We start from the raw sequence: 18,454 nt of genomic DNA, 5'->3' as shown, positions 1-18,454 counted from the left end.
CTCTTGATGTCATTTAATGAAGACTAGATGCCTTTCTGGAATGTGTTTTCTAAGAAAGTAACTGTTGTGCTCTACAGGAAGCCTATGATATGCAGAGGGTTAGATGAGATGCTCTAAAGGTCTCTTGTGGCCATAAAGTCTCCTAATTTTGGAAACACTGAGTGTAGCATTGGGAGCAGCCCCTGATGTTTTAGTGTCTAGCCGGCTTGCTTCCTAGAATGAAGATGCATTGAGTGGGGTGATCCACACAGAGTAGCTCAAACCTTCAAAGTGTCAGGCCAGCAGCAGGACATTAGCACTTCCGGGGATGGGTGTGTGTGGCAGTGACATCACAAAGGCCTTTTCAGGACCTCAGCCTATTGGTCAAAGGTGTTAGGGAGGTGGTGACCTCCGAGAGAGATGCTGACATCAGCCAGGCAGGACAGGAGCTTAGGGCCAGGGAAACCTCAGACACCCCTGTGGCTTTCATAGAATCATAGAATCATAGAATATCAGGGTTGGAAGGGACCTCAAGAGGTCATCTAGTCCAACCCCCTCCTCAAAGCAGGACCAATTCCCAACTAAATCATCCCAGCCAGGGCTTTGTCAAGCCGGGCCTTAAAAACCTCCAAGGAAGGAGACTCCACCACCTCCCTAGGTAACGCATTCCAGTGCTTCACCACCCTCCTAGTGAAATAGTGTTTCCTAATATCCAACCTGGACCTCCCCCACTGCAACTTGAGACCATTGCTCCTTGTTCTGTCATCTGCCACCACTGAGAACAACCGAGCTCCATCCTCTTTGGAACCCCCCTTCACGTAGTTGAAGGCTGCTATCAAATCCCCCCTCATTCTTCTCTTCTGGAGACTAAACAATCCCAGTTCCCTCAGCCTCTCCTCAAAAGTCATGTGCTCCAGACCCCTAATCATTTTTGTTGCTCTCCGCTGGACTCTTTCCAATTTTTCCACATCCTTCTTGTAGTGTGGGGCCTGTCGGAGAAAAACAGAGTTCTCACTATTTGTTTAGGTACAGCAAGTCAGATGCTTTATTAACTCTCACAATTGCCCAGAGGGAGAGAGCTAAGCACGTCTCTCCCAGGTAACTAATTACAGCAAGCATTTATACCTTTAATTACAGAAATAACGAGGGACAGCTGCGTTTTGTTTATACGTAGGCCATCTTGATATCTCATTTCTTCACTTGTTTTGACTCTTGCCAACATACAATATTTTCTATACCTTATCTACACAAGGTCTTCTACACCTTATCTATACCAGGTCATAATGACTTCTTACACAGTTCTTTCTCACCCACCTCACACATTCCTCGCTTCTACAAATCTCGCGTTATTAGGGTTACTGTTAGCCTAACTCTTGCTAACGAACTGTCATTCATTGCATCCCCTTCCTGTCAGCTCTTTCTCTGCTTCCACAGGCCCAAAACTGGACACAGTATTCTAGATGAGGCCTCACCAATGTCGAATAAAGGGGAACGATCACGTTCCTCGATCTGCTGGCAATGCCCCTACTTATACAGCCCAAAATGCCGTTAGCCTTCTTGGCAACAAGAGCACACTGTTGACTCATATCCAGCTTCTCGTCCACTGTGACCCCTAGGTCCTTTTCTGCAGAACTGCTACCTAGCCATTCGGTCCCTAGTCTGTAGCAGTGCATGGGATTCTTCCGTCCTAAGTGCAGGACTCTGCACTTGTCCTTGTTGAACTTCATCAGGTTTTTTTTGGCCCAATCCTCTAATTTGTCTAGGTCCCTCTGTATCCGATCCCTACCCTCTAGCGTATCTACCACGCCTCCTAGTTTAGTGTCATCTGCAAACTTGCTGAGAGTGCAGTCCACACCATCCTCCAGATCATTAATAAAGATATTAAACAAAACCGGCCCCAGGACCGACCCTTGGGGCACTACTCCGCTTGAAACCGGCTGCCGACTAGACATGGAGCCATTGATCACTACCCGTTGAGCCCGACGATCCAGCCAGCTTTCTATCCACCTTACAGTCCATTCATCCAGCCCATACTTCTTTAACTTGGTGGCAAGAATACTGTGGGAGAGCGTATCAAAAGCTTTGCTAAAGTCAAGGAATAACACATCCACTGCTTTCCCCGCATCCACAGAGCCAGTTATCTCATCGTAGAAGGCAATTAGGTTAGTCAGGCACGACTTCCCCTTGGTGAATCCATGCTGACTGTTCCTGATCACTTTCCTCTCCTCTAAGTGTTTCATCATTGATTCCTTGAGGACCTGCTCCATGATTTTTCCAGGGACTGAGGTGAGGCTGACTGGCCTGTAGTTCCCCGGATCCTCCTCCTTCCCTTTTTTAAAGATGGGCACGACATTAGCCTTTTTCCAGTCATCCGGGACCTCCCTCGATCGCCATGAGTTTTCAAAAATAATGGCTAATGGCTGTGCAATCTCATCCGCCAAGTCCTTTAGCACCCTCGGATGCAGCGCATCCAGCCCCATGGAGTTGTGCACGTTCAGTTTTTCTAAATAGTCCCGAACCACTTCTTTCTCCACAGAGGGCTGGTCACCTTCTCCCCATATTGTGCTGCCCAGTGCAGCAGTCTGGGAGCTGACCTTGTTCGTGAAGACAGAGGCAAAAAAAGCATTGAGTACATTAGCTTTTTCCACATCCTCGGTCACTAGGTTGCCTCCCTCATTCAGTAAGGGGCCCACACTTTCCTTGACTTTCTTCTTGTTGCTAACATACCTGAAGAAACCCTTCTTGTTACTCTTAACATCTCTTGCTAGCTGCAACTCCAAGTGTGATTTGGCCTTCCTGATTTCACTCCTGCATGCCTGAGCAATATTTTTATACTCCTCCCTGGTCATTTGTCCAATCTTCCACTTCTTGTAAGCTTCTTTTTTGCGTTTAAGATCAGCAAGGATTTCACTGTTTAGCCAAGCTGGTCGCCTGCCATATTTACTATTCTTTCTACACATCGGGATGGTTTGTTCCTGCAACCGCAATAAGGATTCTTTAAAATACAGCCAGCTCTCCTGGACCCCTTTGCCCTTCATGTTATTCTCCCAGGGGATCCTGCCCATCTGTTCCCTGAGGGAGTCAAAGTCTGCTTTTCTGAAGTCCAGGGTCCATATTCTGCTGCTCTCCTTTCTTCCTTGTGTCAGGATCCTGAACTCGACCATCTCATGGTCACTGCCTCCCAGGTTCCCATCCACTTTTGCTTCCCCTACTAATTCTTCCCTGTTTGTGAGCAGCAGGTCAAGAAAAGCTCTGCCCCTAGTTGGTTCCTCCAGCACTTGCACCAGGAAATTGTGCCCTACACGTTCCAAAAACTTCCTGGATTGTCTGTGCACCGCTGTATTGCTCTCCTAGCAGATATCAGGGTGATTAAAGTCTCCCATGAGAACCAGGGCCTGCGATCTAGCAACTTCTGCTAGTTGCCAGAAGAAAGCCTCGTCCACCTCATCCCCCTGGTCTGGTGGTCTATACCAGACTCGAACCACGACATCCCCCTTGTTGTTCACACTTCTCAACTTTATCCAGAGACTCTCAGGTTTTTCTACAGTTTCATACCGGACCTCTGAGCACTCATGCTCCTCTCTTACATACAATGCAACTCCCCCACCTTTTCTGCCCTGCCTGTCCTTCCTGAACAGTTTATATCCATCCATGACAGTACTCCAGTCATGTGAGTTATCCCACCAAGTCTCTGTTATTGCTTCAGCAAGTCTCCTTCTCGAGGTCTCTCTTTGAGGACTGAGAGAGTATTAGTGTTCACATGTGTGAGTGCGAGCAGGAGCCTCTTTGGAGTTTTCTCCTTTCCTTTGACGGATTTTACTAGAAAACAGACGTCCCTATTTAGAAGGTAAGAGCCTCCAAGAGGTTTTGGAAGCTGCTCAGTCAGGTCCATCTGGTGCCAGCTGAATTCTAGGCATGGAAAACACTAGTTTAAGGTGGCAGAATTTTATTCCCTCTGTGGGATTTTGTCCCGTAGAATCACAGGGGACATTAGTGTTTCTCATTTTCGTTTTACCTTTTCCTCCATCCCCCCTTCCTTTCTCTTCATATCTTACTTCTTTTGTCCTTTCTCCTGTTCACCTGCCACCACCAGGAGTGGGGTGTGTGTGTGTGTGTGTTGCTGGGGGTGCTCTTCACCTCCCCTTGTGGGAAGTTGATCCAAAACTGTAAGGTTGAAATAGTGCTTGAACTCCAATGACACTAGATGCTGCCATCCTGTGGCTTAGCATTAGTGTCTGGGATGATTGGGGCAAGATCTCAACCTCCCCGCAACCCACTTCACTGCTGGCAGAATTCCTCCTGCCCCCCCTGCTAGAGCCGCCTCCCTGCCCAACCTGGGTGGGGGTGGAGAAGAGGGTTCTGATAACTTGAGCTGTGGTTTGGAGGTGGAACAGCTGTCAAGGGCACTGAGGGGGAAGTAGCAGGATCTCATCCTTCAAGGAGGGGGGTTGGCACTGGGGGTTACTAGAAAGGACAAGAAGACTCCATTCTGGGGTTCAGGAGGTGAATTCATCCCTCAGTGGTGGGGAGGTGCTGGGTGGAAATACTGCTGGTTCCAGATGCCCTTAATTCCCCCTGATTCCTCGGGGCGTTTGAGTCTTTGACAGGTTCTTGTTCCCTTGCAGCAGGAGGACGTCATGGCCAGAGTGATGCACCAGCTCTGCATCATCCGGCACTTGTGCCAGGTGCCTTAGACACTGCAGGGGCTGTGCCTCTGAGGCCATCAGCAACTCCCGCTCCCTGCTGCAGGTACTGCTCTGGCTCACTGTAAATGGGGAGCTAGTGGAAGGGGAAATGGAGCCCCCTGACACTCAGTAAAAGGGAAAGTGGTGGATTCTCCATCTCTTGATGTCATTTCATGAAGACTAGATGCCTTTCTGGAATGTGTGTGCCCAAAAAGTACCTATTGTACTATACAGGAAGCCTATGATATGCAGGGGGTTAGATGAGATGTTCTAAAGGTCTCAGAGAGTAGCTGAAACCTTCAAAGTGTCAGGCGAGCAGCAGGACATTAGCACTTCAGGGGATGGGTGGGTGTGGCAGTGACATCACAAAGGCCTTTTGCAGTGTAGTAGTTCCGGGGTGGGGCTCGTCCCTTCCTGGGGTACCTGGGAGCCAGGCCGCCCCGCTACAAAGCGAATAACAGTTAGGGCCCAGACCTTTGGGTAGGGGCTGAGCACACAATTAGCAGTTCGGCGCTCAGGACTTTGTGCAGGGACTGAGCACACAATCAACAGTTCAGAGCTCAGGCCCTTATGCAGGGACTGAGCACACAATCAACAGCTCCGGCCCTGGGTCAGGGTGGGGAACAAACCAGTAGTCAGTCAGCGGCCCAGGCCTTGTAGCAGGAGCTGGGTCAGTTTGGGTTAGCCCAGGCCCTAGGTCAGGGCGGGGCAGCAAACCAATCGTCAGTCAGAGGCCCAGGCCCCTTGGACAAGGAGGAGGAGAGACTGCCACATAGCACGGGGTGGCAGGGGGGAACACAGGCCCACCCACTCCACTGTGTTCCAGCCCGGGGCCCTATCCGCAGCAGTCCGTCTGCCGCGCAGTCAGTGGGGATCCTGACCGCAACACACTGACATGGGTTCGGGGTCTGCTATCCCCGGGCCACTTCCCATCTCCTCCTCCATGGGTACCTGTTCCTCCTGAGTTCCATCTGCTGGGTCGCAGATCATGGGCTCCTCCGGGCCCCGAGCAGCAGGTAGGTCTGTCACTCCCTCTGGGCCCTTGGCGGGGGAAGCTCAGACCGTTCCTCAGGATACCGGGCTCTCGGCAGGCTCAGGTCCGCGGGAGCTCGGGCACCAGCGTCTGTCCTCTCCCGCTGCCGGCCAGCTACTGAGCGCTGTGGCTTGGCCTTTATACTTCCTGTCCCGCCCCTTGACTTCCGGGGGGTGGGGACAGGCCGCGGTGGCCTTGACTTCCTGGGAGCCAGGCCGCCCCGCTACATGCAGTATCTCAGCATATTGGTCAAAGGTGTTAGGGAGGTGGTGACCTCAGAGAGAGATGCTGACATCAGTCAGGGGCGCAGGGCCAGGGAAACCTCAGAGACCCCTGTGGCTTTGCTTTAGCAAGTCTCCTTCTCGAGGTCTCTCTTTGAGGACTGAGAGAGTATTAGGGTTCACGTATGTGAGTGCGAGCAGGAGCCTCTTTCGAGTTTTCTCCTTCCCTTTTACTGATTTTACTAGAAAACAGACGTCCCTGTTTAGAAGGTAAGAGCCTCCAAGAGGTTTTTGAACCTGCTCAGTCTGATCCACCTGGTGCCCGTTGAATTCTAGGCATGGAAAACACTAGTTCAAGGTGACAGAATTTTGTAGTCCACACGGGATTTTGTCCCGTGGAATCACTGGGGACATTAGGGTTTGTCCTTTTCATTTTACCTTTTCCACCATCCCTCCTTCCTTTCTCTTCATCTCTTACTTCTTTTGTCCTTTCTCCTGTTCCCCTCCCACCACCAGGAGTGGTGTGTGTGTGTGTGTGTGTGTGTGTGTGTGTGTGTGTGTGTGTGTTGCTGGGGGTGATCTTCACCTCCTCTTGTGGGAAGTTCATCCAAAACTGTGGGGTTGAAATAGTGCTTGGACTCCACAGACACTAGATGCTGCCATCCTGTGGCTTAGCGTTAGTGTCTCGGATGACTTGGGCAAGATCTCAACCTCCCCGCAACCCACTTCACTGCTGCCAGTGTCAGGACTGAGATCCCCACTTTGAACTTTAGGGTACAAATGTAGGGGCCTGCGTGAAAAACTTCTAAGCTTAACTACCAGCTTAGCTCTGGTTCGGCTGCCACCATCAATGGATTCCCTCCCTGGGAAGCCTTGAAAAACCCTCACCAAATCCCTGGTGAAAACAAATCCAAAACCCCTTGGATCTACAACAGGGAGAAATTAACCATCCCCCCTCCTTCCTCCCACCAACTCCTGGTGAATCAAGATCCAAAACCCCTTTGGATCTAAAACAAGGAAAAATCAATCAGGTTCTTAAAAAGAAGGTTTTTAATTAAAGAAAAAGGTAAAAATCATCTCTGTAAAATCAGTATGGAAATTAACCTTACAGGGTAATCAAACTTAAAGAGCTCAGAGGACTCCCCTCTAGTCTCAGGTTCAAAGTACAGCAAACAAAGATAAACACTCTAGTAAAAGGTACATTTACAAGTTGAGAAAAACAAAGGAAAACTAACATGCCTTGCCTGGCTATTTACTTACAAGTTTGAAATAGGAGAGGCTTGTTTAGAAAGATGTGGAGAACCTGGATTGATGTCTGGTCCCTCTCATTCCCGGAGAACGAACACACTCCCAAACAAAGAACACAAACAAAAGCCTTCCCCCCCCAAGATTTGAAAGTATCTTGTCTCCTTATTGGTCCTTTAGGTCAGATGCCAGCCAGGTTACCTGAGCTTCTTAACCCTTTACAGGGAAAAGGATTTTGGAGTCTCTGGCCAGGAGGGATTTATAGTACTGTACACAGGACAGCTATTACCCTTCCCTTTATAGTTATGACACGCCCCCCAAATCACAGATAGTGTTGGATGTTCGGTTCCACACTGGCTGTGATTTCTTCCTGGAGTTTTAGGAGAAAACAGAGTTAATAAGACACATGTACCTTTAGACATACTACTGATTATATAAAAACTAACAATAAGTTTCATTCCAAAAACAATTGTTAACCAGTTAACTCTGGGAAACTTTCCCGGGAGAGTGCATCAGCCACTTTGTTAGAAGCTCCCGAAATGTGTTGTATTTCAAAATCAAAATCTTGGAGAGCTAAACTCCACCGAAGAAGTTTTTTGTTATTTCCCTTGGCGGTATGAAGCCACTGTAGCGCAGCATGGTCTGTTTGTAGTTGGAAACGCCGTCCCCAAACATATGGGCGTAGCTTTTCCAGCGCGTACACAATGGCATAGCATTCCTTTTCGCTGATTGACCAATGGCTTTCCCTCTCAGACAGTTTCTTACTGAGAAATACGACAGGATGGAATTCTTGATCCGGTCCTTCCTGCATTAAAACTGCTCCCACGCCTCGCTCGGACGCATCTGTGGTTACTTGGAACGGTTTGTCAAAGTCTGGGGCCCTTAGCACAGGGTCAGACATGAGTGTTGCCTTAAGCTGGTTAAAGGCCTTTTGACACTCATTAGTCCACTGAACTGCATTTGGCTGTTTCTTTCTGGTTAGGTCTGTCAGCGGGGCGGCGATTTGGCTGTAGTGGGGTACAAATCGCCTATAATATCCAGCCAAGCCTAAGAAGGATTGGACCTGTTTCTTAGACTTTGGAACCGGCCACTTTTGGATAGCATCCACTTTGGCCTGTATGGGATTTATAGTTCCTTGACCCACCTGGTGCCCCAGGTAAGTCACTCTGTTTTGGCCTATTTGACACTTTTTAGCCTTAACAGTTAGTCCTGCCTGCTGAATGCGCTCGAAAACTTTTTCCAGGTGCTCCATGTGCTCTGCCCATGAATCAGAAAAAATGGCCACATCATCGAGGTAGGCAACTGCAGATTCTCCCAATCCCGCTAAGAGACCATCTACAAGTCTTTGGAAGGTGGCGGGTGCATTTCGCAACCCGAAAGGGAGTACATTGAATTCATACACCCCTGCCTGGGTGACGAAGGCTGACCTTTCCTTAGCGGGTTCATCTAGTGGTACTTGCCAGTACCCCTTGGTTAAGTCTAAAGTAGAGATGAATTGGGCATGTCCCAATTTCTCCAATAGCTCATCTGTGCGTGGCATTGGATAGTTGTCAGGACGAGTTACAGCATTTAGCTTACGGTAGTCCACGCAAAAGCGTATTTCCCCATCTGGTTTGGGAACTAGAACCACTGGAGATGCCCATGCACTCTTAGAGGGGCGGATTATACCCATCTGTAGCATGTCCTGGATCTCCCTTTGTATAGCAGTTTTGGCATGAGGTGACTCCCGGTAGGGTGGGGTTCTAATAGGGTGAGCATTACCTGTGTCAATGGAGTGGTATGCCCGTTCGGTCCATCCTGGAGTGGCTGAGAAAATTGGTGCAAAGCTTGTGCACAGCTCCTTGATCTGCTGTCGCTGCAGACGTCCAAGGGTCATGGAGAGGTTCACCTCTTCCACGCCATCATCCTTTTTTCCTTCGTAGTAGACACCTTCAGGCCACTCCGCGTCATCTGTTTCCTGGGCTGTAAACTGGCAAACGTTTAATTCTCTGGAATAAAAGGGCTTAAGAGAATTAACATGGTATACCTTAGGCTTTATGTTGGAGGTGGGGGAGGCTATGAGATAGTTAACAGCTCCTAGGCGCTCCTGGACCGTGAATGGTCCTTCCCACGACGCTTCCATTTTATGGGCCTGGATTGCCTTTAAGACCATGACTTGGTCTCCTACTTTGAAGGACCGTTCTCTGGAATGTTTATCATACCAGGCCTTTTGCTCTTCCTGAGCATCCTTTAGGTTTTCTTTAGCAAGGGCCAAAGAATGTCGGAGGGTGTTTTGTAGGTTGCTTACAAAGTCTAGAATGTTTGTTCCTGGAGAAGGCGTAAACCCCTCCCATTGCTGCTTCACCAACTGTAATGGCCCCTTAACCTCACGGCCATACACAAGTTCAAATGGTGAAAACCCTAAACTGGGATGTGGTACAGCCCTGTAGGCAAAAAGCAACTGCTGCAACACGAGGTCCCAATCATTGGAGTGTTCATTTACAAATTTACGTATCATGGCCCCCAAAGTTCCATTAAACCTCTCCACCAGGCCATTGGTTTCATGGTGGTAAGGGGTGGCAACCAAGTGATTCACCCCATGAGCTTCCCACAGGTTTTCCATGGTTCCTGCCAGGAAGTTAGTTCCCGAATCTGTAAGGATGTCGGAGGGCCAACCTACCCTGGCAAAAATGTCTGTTAATGCCTGGCACACACTTTTAGCCCTGGTGTTGCTTAAGGGTACTGCTTCCGGCCATCGGGTAGCAAAATCCATGAAAGTCAGTACGTACTGCTTTCCTCTGGGTGTCTTCTTTGGGAAAGGACCCAGAATATCCACAGCTACGCGCTGAAATGGGACCTCAATTATGGGTAGTGGCTGGAGAGGGGCTTTAACCTGGTCTTGGGGTTTTCCCACTCGTTGGCACACCTCACAAGACCGGACATAATTAGCAACGTCCTTGCCCATTCCCTCCCAGTGGAAGGACTTCCCCAACCGGTCTTTGGTTCTGTTCACCCCAGAATGGCCACTGGGATGATCATGGGCTAAGCTCAAGAGCTTTACCCGATACTTAGTGGGAACTACCAACTGCCTTTGAGGATGCCAGTCTTCCTGGTGCCCACCAGAAAGAGTCTCCTTGTATAAAAGTCCTTGTTCTACAACAAACCGGAATCGGTTAGAAGAGCTGAGAGGCGGTGGGGTGCTCCGCGCCGCCGCCCAAGCTTTTTGAAGGCTGTCATCTGCTTCCTGCTCGGCCTGGAACTGTTCCCTTGATGCTGGAGACATCAGTTCCTCCTTGGACTGTGGACTGGGGCTTGGTCCCTCTGGAAGTGATGCAGGTGCTGGGGCTGTTTCCATTGACTGTGAACCGCTGTCCGCTGGTGCACTATGTGGTAACTCAGGCTCTGGCTGAGCCTCTTGGGTAGGGTTATCTGCTGCTTCTGCCAGTTCAGGCTCGCTGGTGCCCTCTGGCATTGGAGTTGTAGACGGGTTTGCAAGCGCTGGACTCAGGGCTGGCAATGGTTCTGGTGCTGGTTGCGTTGCCAGTTCCGGTTCTGGGACTGGCTTTGGCTGGGTCTCTGGGATTGGATCCACTACGGCTGTTGCAGTCGTTGGCAGAGGATCCAGTTCCACCACCTTTGTCTGGGTCTCCGGTAACACAGACGGGGCCCTGGTGAACGGCTCAGGAACAGGGATGGGGGTGAAAGCTTGCTTAGCCTGGCTGCGGGTGACTATTCCCACCCTCTTGGCTAGCTTCACATGGTTGGCCAAGTCTTCCCCCAGCAGCATGGGAATGGGATAATTGTCATAGACTGCAAAAGTCCACATTCCTGACCAGCCCTTGTACTGGACATGCAACGTGGCTGTAGGCAAGGTTACAGACTGTGACACGAAGGGTTGAATTGTCACTGTAGCCTCGGGGTTGATGAGTTTGGGGTCCACTAGGGATTGGTGGATAGTTGACACTTGAGCCCCAGTGTCCCTCCAAGCGGTAACCTTCTTTCCGCCCACTCTCAAGGTTTCCCTTCGCTCCGAGGGTATGAGAGAGGCATCTGGGTTTGGGGATCTTTGGTGTGATTGGGGTGTAATGAACTGTAATCGGTTGGGGTTCTTGGGGCAGTGAGCCTTTATATGTCCCAGTCCATTACATTTAAAACATCGCCCTGCTAAGGTATCACCGGGACGAGGTTGGTTGGTGGAGACTGGTGTGGTGGGGTGAGAAGGCGTCTGGGGTTTCCCTTGGGATGTGGGTGGGGCCTTGGGTTGTCCCCGGTGGTAAGGTTTTGTTTCGGCTTGCCCCTTCTGATATTCGCTCCAACTGCTACTAGTTTTTTTCTTTTCTGCCACCTCCACCCATTGGGCTCCAATCTCCCCCGCCTCAGTTACAGTTTTGGGCTTCCTATCTAGGATGTACCTTTCTATTTCCTCAGGAACACCCTCTAAAAACTGCTCCATTTTTACTAGGGAAAGCAGATCTTCCAGAGATTTAACATTTGCTCCTGATACCCAGGCATCACAATTTTTGTCAATGTGGTAGGCATGACGGGTAAATGACACATCCGGTTTCCACTTTAGGGCTCTGAACCGCCGACGGGCATGCTCGGGTGTTAGCCCCATTCTGAGTCTGGCCTTGTTTTTAAAAAGTTCATAACTGTTCATGTGTTCCTTAGGCATTTCAGCCGCCACCTCTGCTAAGGGTCCACTGAGCTGCGGCCTCAGCTCTACCATGTACTGGTCTGCAGTGATGCTGTATCCAAGGCAGGCCCTTTCAAAATTTTCTAAGAAGGCCTCAGTATCATCGCCTGCCTTGTAGATGGGGAATTTTCTGGGATGGGAAGTGGTACCTGGAGGGGGGTTGTTAGCATTGGCTGGTGCATCCTGCTTAGCCTTTGCTACTTCCAGTTCATGCTTCCTTTCTTTTTCTCTCTCCTCCATCTCTTTTTCTTTCAGCTCCATCTCTTTTTCTTTCAGCTCCATAGTTCTCTTGTGAGCCTCCTCTTTGGCTTTTTCCAGCTCCATCTCTCTTTCATGGGCCTCCTTTTTGGCTTTTTCTTCTCTTTCTTTTAGCTCCATCTCTCTCTTGTGGGCCTCCTCTTTGGCTTTCTCCTCTCTGTCTCTCAGCCCTATCTCTCTCTTGTGGGCCTCCTCTTTGGCTTTTTCTTCTTTGGTAGTCATTTTCCTGTTTTCTTGTGCTGGGTCACCCCCTTTGCAGTTGACAAACTGGGAAGCTCTCAGCTCTGGCTGCTGCAGAGTTAACAGAAACTTTCTAACTAGCTACTCCCGAGGATGTAAAAAGAAAAAAAAAACAATTCAGCTTGTAAATACCTTTTACCAGTCATTTGCTAATTGAACCCTTCTCTTAACAAAGGACCTGTAAAAAAAACTTAACACCTCTGCCTTCAGGCAAGGAGAGATAAGATATGCATCTATCTACTTCCAGCTCGGCTTTCCAAGCAGCTAGAAGGAAAAAAAAAATCTCACTGGCTTTTGGGTTTAAAATGATCCCACCGCTATTCACCATGTCAGGACTGAGATCCCCACTTTGAACTTTAGGGTACAAATGTAGGGGCCTGCGTGAAAAACTTCTAAGCTTAACTACCAGCTTAGCTCTGGTTCGGCTGCCACCATCAATGGATTCCCTCCCTGGGAAGCCTTGAAAAACCCTCACCAAATCCCTGGTGAAAACAAATCCAAAACCCCTTGGATCTACAACAGGGAGAAATTAACCATCCCCCCTCCTTCCTCCCACCAACTCCTGGTGAATCAAGATCCAAAACCCCTTTGGATCTAAAACAAGGAAAAATCAATCAGGTTCTTAAAAAGAAGGTTTTTAATTAAAGAAAAAGGTAAAAATCATCTCTGTAAAATCAGTATGGAAATTAACCTTACAGGGTAATCAAACTTAAAGAGCTCAGAGGACTCCCCTCTAGTTTTAGGTTCAAAGTACAGCAAACAAAGATAAACACTCTAGTAAAAGGTACATTTACAAGTTGAGAAAAACAAAGGAAAACTAACATGCCTTGCCTGGCTATTTACTTACAAGTTTGAAATAGGAGAGGCTTGTTTAGAAAGATGTGGAGAACCTGGATTGATGTCTGGTCCCTCTCATTCCCGGAGAACGAACACACTCCCAAACAAAGAACACAAACAAAAGCCTTCCCCCCCCAAGATTTGAAAGTATCTTGTCCCCTTATTGGTCCTTTAGGTCAGATGCCAGCCAGGTTACCTGAGCTTCTTAACCCTTTACAGGGAAAAGGATTTTGGAGTCTCTGGCCAGGAGGGATTTATAGTACTGTACACAGGACAGCTATTACCCTTCCCTTTATAGTTATGACAGCCAGAATCCCTCCTGCCCCCACTGCTAGACCCGCCTCCCAGCCCAACCTTGGTGGGGGTCTAGAAGAGGTTTCTGATGACTTAAGCTGTGGTTTGGAGGTGGAACAGCTGTCAAGGACACTGAGGGGGAGGTAGCAGGAGCTCACCCTAGAAGGAGGGGGATTGGCACTGGAGGTTACTAGAAAGGACAAGAAGACTCCATTCTGGGTTTCAGGAGGTGAATTTATCCCTCAGTGTTGGGCAGGTGCTGAGTGGAAATACTGCTGGTTCCAGGTGCCCTTAATTCCCCCTGATTCCTCGGGGCGTTTGAGTCTGACTGGTTCTCATTCCCTTGCAGCAGGAGGGCGTCACGGCCAAAGTGAGGCACCAGCTCCGCATCATCCATCACTTGCGCCAGGTGCCAGAGACACTGCAGGGGTTGTGCCTCTGAGGCCTTCAGCAACTCCCGCTCCCTGCTGCAGGTACTGCTCTGTCTCACTGTAAATGGGGAACTAGTGGAAGGGGAAATGGAGCCCCCTGGCACTCACTAAAAGGGAAAGTGGTGGATTCTCCATCTCTTGATGTCATTGAATGAAGACTAGATGCCTTTCTGGAATGTGTGTGCCCAAAAAGTAACTATTGTACTATACAGGAGGCCTATGATATGCAGGGGCTTAGATGAGATGCTCTAAAGGTCTCTTGTGGCCATAAAGTCTACAAATTTTGGAAACACTGAGTGTAGTATTGGGAGCAGCCTGTGATGTTTTACTGTCTAGCCGGCTTGCTTCCTAGAATGAAGACGCATTGAGTGGGGTGATCCACAGAGAGTACCTGTGTCAAGGCTGTATCCCCACTTTGAAGTTTAGGGTACAAATGTAGGGGCCTGCATGAAAACTTCTAAGCTTAACCACCATCCCAAGGCTAATTTCCTCCCCTGGGTAGCCTTGAGAAACCTTTCACCAATTCCCTGGTGAATACAGATCCAACCCCCTTGGATCTTAAAACAAGGAGAAATTAACCATCCCCCCTCCTTCCTCCCACCAACTCCTGGTGAATCAAGATCCAAACTCCTTGGATCTTAAAACAAGGAAAAATCAATCAGGTTCTTATAAATAAGGCTTTTAATTAAAGAAAAAGGTAAAAATCATCTCTGTAAAATCAGTATGGAAATTAACCTTACAGGGTAATCAAACTTAAAGAGCTCAGAGGACTCCCCTCTAGTCTTAGGTTCAAAGTACAGCAAACAAAGATAAACACTCTAGTAAAAGGTACATTTACAAGTTGAGAAAACAAAGGAAAACTAACACGCCTTGTTTGAAATAGGAGAGACTTGTTTAGAAAGATGTGGAGAACCTGGATTGATGTCTGGTCCCTCTCAGTCCCGAGGGCGAACACCCACACAAACAAAGAACACAAACAAAAGACCTTCCCCTCCCCAAGATTTGAAAGTATCTTGTCCCCTTATTGGTCCTTTAGGTCAGATGCCAGCCAGGTTACCTGAGCTTCTTAACCCTTTACAGGGAAAAGGATTTTGGAGTCTCTGGCCAGGAGGGATTTTATAATACTGTACACAGGACAGCTGTTACCCTTCCCTTTATAGTTATGACAACCTCAAACCTTCAAAGTGTCAGGCCAGCAGCAGGACATTAGCACTTGAGGGTTTGGTTGGGTGTGGCAGTGACATCACAAAGGCCTTTTGCATTATGTCAGCTTATTGGTCAAATGTGTTAGGTTGGTGGTGACCTCAGAGAGAGATGCTGACATCAGCCTCGCAGGACAGGAGCACAGGGCCAGGGAAACCTCAGAGACCCCTGTGGCTTTGCTTCAGCAAGTCTCCTTCTCGAGGTCTCTCTTTGAGGACTGAGAGAGTATTAGGGTTCACGTACGTGAGTGCGTGCAGGAGCCTCTTTCGAGTTTTCTCCTTTCCTTTTACTGATTTTACTAGAAAACAGACGTCCCTGTTTAGAAGGTAAGAGCCTCCAAGAGGTTTTGGCAGCTGCTCAGTCTGATCCATCTGGTGCCAGCTGAATTCTAGGCATGGAAAACAGTAGTTTAAGATGGCAGAATTTTATTCCATCCCTTGGATTTTGTGCCGTAGAATCACTGGGGACATTAGGGTTTGTCCTTTTTGTTTTACCTTTTCCTCCATCCCTCCTTCCTTTCTCTTCATCTCTTACTTCTTTTGTCCTTTCTCCTGTTCCTCGAAAACTGTGGGGTTGAAATAGTGTTTGGACTCCACTGACACTAGATGCTGCCATCCTGTGGCTTAGCATTAGTGTCTGGGATGACTTGGGTCAAGATCTCAACTTCCCCGCAACCCACTTCACTGCTGCCAGAATCCCTCCTGCCCCCCCTGCTAGAGCCGCCTCCCTGGCCAACCTGGGTGGGGGTGGAGAACAGTGTTTTTTTCATACATTCATAGATTATCGGACTGGAAGGGACCTCGAGAGGTCATCGAGTCCAGTCCCCTGCCCGCGTGGCAGGACCAAATACCATCTAGACCATCCCTGATATACATTTATCTAACCTACTCTTAAATATCTCAAGAGATGGAGATTCCACAACCTCCCTCGGCAATTTATTCCAGTGTTTAACCACCCTGACAGTTAGGAACTTTTTCCTATTGTCCAACCTAGACCTCCCTTGCTGCATTTTAAACCCATTGCTTCTGGTTCTATCCTTAGAGGCGAAGGTGAACAAGTTTTCTCCCTCCTCCTTATGACACCCTTTTAAATACCTGAAAACTGCTATCATGTCTCCTCTCAGTCTTCTCTTTTCCAAACTAAACAAAGCCAATTCTTTCAGCCTTCCTTCATAGGTCATGTTCTCAAGACCTTTAATCATTCTTGTTGCTCTTCTCTGGACCCTTTCCAATTTCTCCACATCTTTTTTAAAATGCGGTGCCCAGAACTGGACACAATACTCCAGCTGAGGCCTAACCAGAGCAGAGTAGAGCGGAAGAATGACTTCTCGTGTCTTGCTCACAACACACCTGTTAATACATCCCAGAATGAGGTTTGCTTTTTTTGCAACAGCATCACACTGTTGACTCATATTTAGCTTGTGGTCCACTATAACCCCTAGATCCCTTTCTGCCGTACTCCTTCCTAGACAGTCTCTTCCCATTCTGTATGTGTGAAACTGATTGTTCCTTCCTAAGTGGAGCACTTTGCATTTGTCTTTGTTAAACTTCATCCTGTTTAACTCAGACCATTTCTCCAATTTGTCCAGATCATTTTGAATTATGACCCTGTCCTCCAAAGCAGTTGCAATCCCTCCCAGTTTGGTATCATCCGCAAACTTAATAAGCGTACTTTCTATGCCAATATCTAAGTCGTTGATGAAGATATTGAACAGCGCCGGTCCCAAAACAGACCCCTGCGATACCCCACTCGTTATGGCTTTCCAGCAGGATTGGGAACTATTAATAACAACTCTCTGAGTACGGTTATCCAGCCAGTTATGCACCCACCTTATAGTAGCCCCATCTAAATTGTATTTGCCTAGTTTATCAATAAGAATATCATGCGAGACCGTATCAAATGCCTTACTAAAGTCTAGGTATACCACATCCACAGCCTCACCCTTATCCACAAGGCTCGTTATCCTATCAAAGAAAGCTATCAGATTGGTTTGACATGATTTGTTCTTCACAAATCCATGCTGGCTGTTCCCTATCACCTTACCACCTTCCAAGTGTTTGCAGATGATTTCCTTAATTACTTGCTCCATTATCTTCCCTGGCACAGAAGTTAAACTCACTGGGGTCTGTAGTTTCCTGGGTTGTTTTTATTTCCCTTTTTATAGATGGGCACTATATTTGCCCTTTTCCAGTCTTCTGGAATCTCTCCCGTCTCCCATGATTTTCCAAAGATAATAGCTGGAGGCTCAGATACCTCCTCTATTAGCTCCTTGAGTATTCTAGGATGCATTTCATCAGGCCCGGGTGACTTGCAGGCATCTAACTTTTCTAAGTGATTTTTAACTTGTTCTTTTTTTATTTTATCTGCTAAACCTACCCCCTTCCCATTAGCATTCACTATGTTAGGCATTCCTTCAGACTTCTCGGTGAAGACCGAAACAAAGAAGTCATTAAGCATCTCCGCCATTTCCAAGTTTCCTGTTACTGTTTCTCCCTCTTCACTAAGCAGTGGGCCTACCCTGTCTTTGGTCTTCCTCTTGCTTCTTATGTATTGATAAAAAGTCTTCTTGTTTCCCTTTATTCCCGTAGCTAGTTTGAGCTCATTTTGTGCCTTTGCCTTTCTAATCTTGCCCCTGCATTCCTGTGTTGTTTGCCTATATTCATCCTTTGTAATCTGTCCCAGTTTCCATTTTTTATATGACTCCTTTTTATTTTTTAGATCATGCAAGATCTCATGGTTAAGCCAAGGTGGTCTTTTGCCACATTTTCTATCTTTCCTAACCAGCGGAATAGCTTGCTTTTGGACCCTTAATAGTGTCCCTTTGAAAAACTGCCAACTCTCCTCAGTTGTTTTTCCCCTCAGTCTTGATTCCCATGGGACCTTACCTATCAGCTCTCTGAGCTTACCAAAATCTGCCTTCCTGAAATCCATTGTCTCTATTTTGCTGTTCTCCCTTCTACCCTTCCTTAGAATTGCAAACTCTATGATTTCATGATCACTTTCACCCAGGCTGCCTTCTACTTTCAAATTCTCAACGAGTTCCTCCCTATTTGTTAAAATCAAGTCTAGAACAGCTTCCCCCCAGTAGCTTTTTCAACCTTCTGAAATAAAAAGTTGTCTCCAATGCAGTCCAGGAATTTGTTGGATAGTCTGTGCCCCGCTGTGTTATTTTCCCGACATATAGCCGGATAGTTGAAGTCCCCCATCACCACCAAATCTTGGGCTTTGGATGATTTTGTTAGTTGCTTAAAAAAAGCCTCATCCACCTCTTCCACCTGGTTAGGTGGCCTGTAGTAGACTCCTAGCATGACATCTCCCTTGTTTTTTACCCCTTTTAGCCTAACCCAGAGACTCTC

Source organism: Chrysemys picta, unplaced genomic scaffold (assembly GCF_011386835.1).
Source record: "Chrysemys picta bellii isolate R12L10 unplaced genomic scaffold, ASM1138683v2 scaf55, whole genome shotgun sequence".
NCBI lineage: Eukaryota > Metazoa > Chordata > Testudines > Emydidae > Chrysemys > Chrysemys picta.
This window is presented reverse-complemented; position numbering follows the sequence as displayed.